Source organism: Lactuca virosa, chromosome 8 (genome assembly GCF_052849685.1).
Source record: "Lactuca virosa cultivar CGN04683 chromosome 8, Lactuca_virosa_CGN04683_v6, whole genome shotgun sequence".
In the NCBI taxonomy this organism is placed as follows: domain Eukaryota; kingdom Viridiplantae; phylum Streptophyta; class Magnoliopsida; order Asterales; family Asteraceae; genus Lactuca; species Lactuca virosa.
Window position 1 is genome coordinate 299,216,713 of NC_136433.1, and position 8,462 is coordinate 299,225,174.

Genomic DNA, 8,462 nt, shown 5'->3' on the forward strand with positions numbered 1-8,462 from the left:
GAGCCAACTCAGATAAACCTATATCTAGATCTTTGGACAGGTTCAGCTTCTCAATCCAAAACAAGATTCTCCATACAATAGGCATGGGTTGGATATAAGAGATTTGGGTAACTTCGAAGAACTGGGAAATGATCCTGCAAAAGGGATATTTCAGACCCAAACCAAATGGGTATCCTGGAATGAAGACCGAAGAGGAGGAATCAAAATCAGGTTGGTGTTTTGGATCAAAGGGTTTGAAGACAGCTTCATTGGAAAAAACGCCGATTGTTTTCAATGATTCGATATCATATTCATCGAAAGAACAGATCTCCTCGTATGATAAGATCCTTTGGTTGATGATATCATCCTCAGAAGGAGCGAGGATGTTCTTACGAGATACAGTCATTTTCTTGCCCACTGTTAAGTGAAACGAAAATTAAGGGGAAGGAAAAAGAGGCATACCCTCAAAAGACAACTGGTGAACTCGTAGATGAAAGCTAAAAGACGTGCGGAGGAATAGCCCTAATCGATTGCCTCTATTTATGCTGATGGAAGAAGAAAGAGAAAGAACGATTAGACCGGTTATGATGATTTTGTTGAAAAAATAATATCTAACATTTTGACGTTATAACGCTATAAATCAAATTTTAATGTTTTTTATAAAACTTTTATTTGTTACAAAAGACATGGAGTGTAGATTTAGTTTAAAAAATATTTTAAACCATTTTAAATATTTCAAAGTTGACTATTAAGAGTTTTATAATAAAAACCATTTTTAATAAAAACTCATTTTTAACCGTTTTAAAACAATTTTAATAAAAAATCATTTACAAACGTCTAGCGTTGTACCCCAAAGTTTAATTCTCAAACTCCAAGTGATGTTAATTTATGATAAAATGTTATTTAACACATAAAAACCATTTTCATATACATAACATAACATATAACAACATAAAATAACAATCACAAGTGTAACCTTGGAAAATCTCGACACCAAAATAGGTGGAGACAGAATATATTTATAAAACAATAATTTACACATTGGGTACAAGAGAAAGGGTAATTACATAATACACACTCAAATATTGCAAATGATTATTTATTGCTAATACCCCCCCCCCCCCTCAAGCAAAAAGGTGGTGGACCGAGACGAAGATTGGAACGAAAGAACTCAAATTGAGGTCGAGGAAGACTCTTGGTAAAAATATCAGCCACATGAAGCTTGGTTGGAACAAATTTTGTATAGAGTTTGCCCGAGGAAACCAACTCACGAATAAAGTGATAATCTAAATCAATATGCTTAGCCCGTTTATGTGAGACCGGAGTTTGGCTAAGAAAGAGAGCGCTTTTGTTGTCACATAATAAAGTTGGACGATCTGGAGGTAATGCATGGAGCTCGTGAAGTAGATGAGTTATCCAAACGATCTTGGCCGTCGTGTTTGCAATAGCTCTATATTCTGATTCACAACTTGAACGAGAAATGGTAGGTTGTTTCTTTGCACTCCATGAGAAAAGATTTCCACCTAGAAAGATTGAGTAGCCATACGTAGAGCGTCTAGTCTCAACACATCGAGCCCAATCGGCATCCGGATAGCCAACGATGGAGGAGGTCTTTGGTTTAGTGAAGTGAAGACCAAATGAAAGTGAGCCCTTCACATATCGGAGAATACGTTTGACCCCTTGAAAGTGAGAGACCGTTGGAGCTTGTAAAAATTGACTAAACTGATTCACGGCATAGGAGATGTCTGGTCTAGTGATCGTTAAATATTGAAGGGCCCCAACAAGAGACTAGTAAAGTGTAGGATCTTTGAAAGGAACACCATGCGTTGTGAATAAATCGTGAGGAGCCAAGGGTATGTGAATCAGTTTGGCATCTAGAAGATCAGCACAGTCAAGGATATCACGAGCATATTTAGACTGACTTAAAAATAGGCCATCATCGGTGTAGGCCACCTCTAGTCCCAGAAAATAATTCCAGTCACCAAGATCCTTTATGGCGAACTCATTATGAAATCGATCTATAAAGGAAGTAATCACCGATTCTTCATTACCTGTTAAAATGAAATCATCAACATAAACTAGAAGGTGCATGATACAAGATTCGCGCTTAAATATGAATAAAGAAGTGTCAGAACGACTACATGAGAAGCCATTTTGTAGTAAAAAGGTACTTAGTCATTGAAACCAAGCTCGACGAGCTTGTTTAAGCCCATATAAGGCCTTATGTAGGCGACAAACATGATCGGGAAACCGAGTGTCAACAAATCCGGGTGGTTGCTCCATAAAACCAGTCTCACTTAAATCGTCGTGCAAGAAGGCATTTTTTACATCAAGTTGATGTAGTTTCCAATGATGAATTACCGCTAATGAAAGAACAATTTGAACGGTTGATGCTTTGACGACCGGGCTAAAAGTATGAGAGTAATCAAGGCCTGGAATCTATGTAAAGCCTTGAGCCACAAGGCGAACTTTATACCACTCAATTCTGCCATCGGAATTATACTTAGTGTGAAACACCCATTTTGATCCAACCACATTTCTCGATTGAGGTTTAGGAACAAGAGACCATGTTTCATTTTATCGAAGAGCATCCATTTCTTCGTGCATTGCTAACATCCATTTTGGATTTTTGGATGCCGACTTGAATCCTTTGGGATAATGAGATGCAAAAAGAGCCGAATAAAGGCAGTGAGCGTCAAGATGGGCTAAATCAACCTGATGACGCGGTTTAAAAATCCCAGCTCGAGCACGGGTGATCATCGGGTGAACCGGTGGAGTGTTGTCAACAGTAGTAGTAGGAGTGGGTGTTGGATCAACAATAGTGGGCTCAATTGATGGATCAGAGGCCGGTAGGTCTTGGTTGACGAGTAGAACCGATGAGACAGGTTCTTCAATTGGAACAGGCCCAATGGAGGTAACTGAAGCAGACCCAATTTGAAGAGAAGTTAGAGGATCCAAACAACTTGAGCATCCGAGTGGAACGGAAGTATCTGATAAAGTATTTTTCGCAATTCGGGTTGCAGGTGAAACTGATGGGGAAGAAGAATCATCCAAAAAAACTTGTTATTTGAATATTTGACAAGTCGGAGGTGGATTTATTTCCCGAGAATGGAAATGAGGACTCATCAAATCGGTCATGCCTTGTGACATAAATTCTTTTGCTGATGGGGTCAAGACATCGATAGCCTTTGCATTGCGAGCTGTAGCCAATGAAAACACACGGTAGGCTTCTCGGAGCAAGTTTGTTTTCCGAATAGTCACGCAAATAAGGAAAAACAAGGCAACCATAAGCACAAAAATTAGAGTAGTGTGGTACTTGAGAAAATAATAACTCAAATGGTGATTTTCCATCCAAAACTTTAGTAGGTAGCCGATTTATAATGTAGACGGCCGAGCTAAAGGCGTCAACCCAATAAGCGTTGGGAATATGACTATTAAAAATCATTTCCAGTCCAGTTTCTACAATATGACGATGCTTTCTTTCCGCCCTACCATTTTGTTGCGGAGTGTAAGGACAAGAAAGACGTTGAAACGTACCATTAGCTTCAAATAAAGAGCGTACGTTGTGGTTCATAAATTCTGTTCCGCCATCACTTTGGAAGGTTTTAATTTTTCTAGAGAACCGAGTCAAGACAAACGTCATAAAGATTGTTAAAACAGAAAAAAAATCCGCGTTTGATTTTTAAGGGATAAAACCAAGAAAATCTTGAATAATCATCAACAAAAATCACATAATACCTATAGCCACAATGCACTAAATCCAATGGATATGACGAACGTTTATCATTTAAATCAAATTGCAAACGATATCCTTTTGAAAGTTGACAAGAAGAACATAAAATTGGTTTTGGTAACAAAGATGTAACAGATAAATGTCCCAACTTATTTAAAAGAAAAATTGTGTCAAAAGCGACATGCCCTAACCGACTATGCCAAAGTTCATAAAAAGCCTTTGAACTTGATTTTGAAACCACCATCAAAGCTTTGTGTCCATCCTGAAGAACATATAACCCATTTTCACATATGCCCCGAGCTAGAAACTGTTTGGCTATTCGATCCTAAATATAAAAAAACGGTTGAGAAAACACAACGTCCACATGATTATCGGTTGTCAATTTACTAATAGATAAAAGATTCTTGGCAATATTAGGGACAACCAAAATATCTTTCAAATGAACATTAGCTATCATAGACGAACCCATATGAGATATAGGTAGAACATTAGCATTAGCAATAGTCACCTTGGTATTACCCAAGTATGGAGCCGGATGAGTAACATGTTCTTGAGATGGTGTCATATGGGCAGTGGCCCCGGAATTGACGTACCAGTCAGGAGTAGATATATTAACATGGCATTGAGCATGAAAAGCGGTTGCAAGATTAGCATCTGTGGAAGAGACCTGAGTGGCATATTTCGAAAGGCTAGGGCAAGAATTGGCATAATGTCCATTATGTCGGCAAAGTAGGCAATGGGATGGGCGGCACCCACGACCCCTACCGCCAGAACTGCCTCCGTGAGAATAACTCGAGGAACGACCCACACGACCTCGAGTATGATACTGATTCTGTTTGTGATCAGCTGAAAAGGCAACAGGTGGGGTTGTAGCTCCATGAATAGAAGTAAAAAAAGTTCATGACCTTCGGCTTGTGCCAAAAGATCACGGAAGGCTGTTACTGATTTTGAGGCACGAACAACGGTGGAAAAAGTCTCGAAGGAAGGCCCGAGACCACATAAAAACTAGTGTATTTTGTCCGTATCATCCATAATTTGACCAATTGTTGCAAGTTGATCGCACAATCCTTTAAATTTTCGACCATACTCAGCCACAGAAGAGGAGCCTTTGGAGGCCTGGCGAAGTTGATCACGAAGGATTTGAATCCTTTCAACAGAAGAGTTGCTATAGGCAAACTCAAGAGCAAGCCAAATAGAACGAGCAGTGGGAAGACCAATGATTTCAGCAACTGCTTCTTCAGATAGCGAGGCATAAAGAACCAGAACAACACGTTGATCTGTAGAAGACCATTCAGAAAATAAGGGATTTGGTGCAGATTTTCCATCAGATTCAATGGTTTTAGATGGAGGAAGAGACAATCCATCAACATGAGACAATAAATTCTGATATTAAAGAAGCGGCACCATTTGATTCTTCCACAGTAAGTAATTAGTGGAAGAAAGTTTTAAAGTGATCATGTGAAGAATAGTAGCCATGGGAAGGGTTCCATCGAGAGGGGCAGATGAAGGAGACATGAAGACCTGAAGGTTAGAAGACCGATTAGTGTTGAAGAAAAGAAATTTGGGAGAGGAATAAAATTTTTAGGCTGATACCATGTAACCTTGGAAAATCTCGACACCAAAATAGGTGGAGACAGAATATATTTATAAAACAATAATTTACACATTGGGTACAAGAGAAAAGGGTAATTACATAATACACACTCAAATATTGCAAATGCTTATTTATTGCTAATAAGAAGAATGCATAAAAAGTGTATAAACCAAAGCCATAAACCAGTAATAATTTTTGTGAGCCAACACAAGAATTACTAACTCTTTCGTAAATGACTTAATGGACACTTAAAAAGGTCTTCTAGCTCCCACTTGCCAAAATAAATATTTCTTGTAAAAGGACTTCAAGACTCCATGTGTTGTGATGGCATGATACTTAAACCATTAAGACTATAGTTAAACCCAAAATCTAGAGTTGAAACTCATGGTATGGATTATTAAAAACATAGAATAATCTTCCAAAGATTGTAATTTCTTCAAATTGTTATATTTGAAAATGAATAAAAATACTCTACACTAATTTATTACATAAAAAATAAACAAATGAAAAAAAAGTACATATTTATCTGTTACATCTTATGAATAAATAAATAACAACAAACCACAACAAAATGGTCCTAAGGACTTGTTTATACACATCAACATCATAACAAATAAACAAACAAACACTTTATTTTTCTAAGGCAACTTTATAAAACCAAATGCATGAAAAAGTTAGTTGCATAAAAAATAACAATTATAGAACTACGAGTTGCCAAAGAAAATATATTTTGTCATTCCTTTTCCAGAAGAAATACCAAACATATTTTCCAAAACCAAAGGTTATCAGACATGATAGTAAATCTTTCTAACATGTGAAAGAGGCTCTGATATCACCGATAGGTTTTGAGGAGGCTAAAAATAATTTTTTTCATAAAAACATTATAAACGGAAGGCATAAGCGATTTTAAAATAACTATTATCTTAAGACCATTTTAAAACAAAACCACCAATGATCCAATTACATGAACTAGAAAGATTATAAACAACGCGTAGGATGTTTATATGACAACCTTTGAAGAATTTAATTCCACTTGACAATTGGGGGGTTGATGAAGATGGAAAAATCCCAAGATAGAGCTTCTCTATAATGTACCCACCAACAAAATTAAGTCACTAAATGTTAGTTCTCTCTTGTAAAAATACTTATAAGCCTTTAAGAACTTATCAAAAAATAATTCTTAAAGGAGAAGCACTTCAAAAGGATGCACTACTTTCCCTTTTCTTCCAAAGAAAGAAAGAGATGGAGAGAGGAGATACTCTTGGATTTGGCTAGCAAAAGAGAATAAGATGAAAGACTAGCTTCAAAAGTGAAGCCTTACATGATCATATATAAACATACGTGAGATCTAAAGGCCATGCTTTCATTTAATACAAAGGTAAGGCCACTTTAGAGGTAAGGTGTATGGAAGATGAAGTTTGACATGCAACCACAAGCCTCCTATTCTTGCTCTTGGACTAAGAAAGAAAGAAAATGAGATTGGAGTGTTCAATACGTCATGTATTATCTCTTAAATGAACAAGTTTAATCTAGTGAATAATAAGAATATCTCCAATATTAAATACAAGAGTGAATAATATTTATTAATAATCGAATTCTTAATAAAGAATCAATAAGTGACAATTTGCTTAAGTTGTGACCCTATAGGATCATATGTTATTGGAAAACATCTTTCTAAAATGATTTTTGAGCCTATAGATCCAAAAATATAAAAACATAACATTGTACTCGGTTATCACCATTTTCATTTCTTTAAATCTAGAATGTATATTTCCAATTATCTTATATGTATAGGTGTGTAGAAATGTTCTTTCGTTTTCTCTAGTAATTCATCCCAATTTAAACGCTTGGAGACTCTCCTTTAAATAAATATTTTTAAATTATTCCACCACCTTGTCACATATTCTGTAAAGTTATTTGCTTCAAAAATGGTCCATTGATCGTCTTTGCATTGACATGTCACAAAGTCCATATCCATCCCAAATATCCATATGTGGAGAGCAATATGATCTTTTTTCCCATAACAACGTAGCATGTCACACCTATTAAAGTCTCTAAAACTACACCATTTCTTAATCATTTCTTCCTCTAGAGGGAAGCCTTTAAAGTCAGCTTATTTTCCATGTTGTAGGAAAAGCTAAAATTATCCTTACTTTTTTTCTTTCACTACCTTAGTATGGACTCTTATAATAATTTTTATTAGCGTCATCCTCGATTTATTTCTGGTGATTCTTAAACATCCATTGAAATTGTTAAACTGTTTTCTCAAATTGTTTTGCAATAATTTGTATCACCATTGCTTGGAAACTAGTCAATAAACATGGTGCATATTTTACTACTATAGTGTCACTAACTATATTCTCATCAATGGTGGGTACAAAGTTACTTTTTGTATTTACCATTCTGAAAAATTCATAGGCTAGTCCTATTATAATGAATAAAAATCTAGAATTATTGAAACATAATTAATATATTATTACTCTTAATGAGCACTATAGTTTAAGTCCAAGTACTACTTTAAGCACTTAGCTCACTTAAACTAATGCTCTGATGTTGCATCTTATATGGACTCACATAAAATTGTGTACAAATCTTATTGGAAAATGTATAACTTCACATCAATTTGGATTCCAATCTCCAAATTCTCCATATGAGGTGAAATCAAATATTTTAATGGTGAAGTAGTGATGAGTTGATGTTCTATAACAATATACTAGTGCTAAAACACATAAAATCATGAGAATAGCTTAAAATTTAAGATTTGGTGATTACACTGAACCCTAGCTCGAGTTTTAGAAGATTGGGGATGAGACATTAACATTCTTAAGCTCTAAAACAATCAATTATATTTAAGTCTCTACTCCACCATCAAATTACATATCTCATCTCTTTTACACCATTAAAATTGTCATGCTTCCCGCTCCATCTCTCATATATCGTTTTTGTAATAAGGGGGAGAAGTGAAGAGACTAGCTTATATATCTTTGATCTTATGATAACTTAAACCCTTTTAGTTATTATTCTCTTACTTTGGCCACTAAATAAACTAGTTTCAAATGAAACTTCTAAGGTTTATACTTTTTCCCCATCACCTAAAATCCTCACAAGTCCCTAATAGTTTCACTTTCTGCCCACAAGTTTGACCAATTTGTCAAA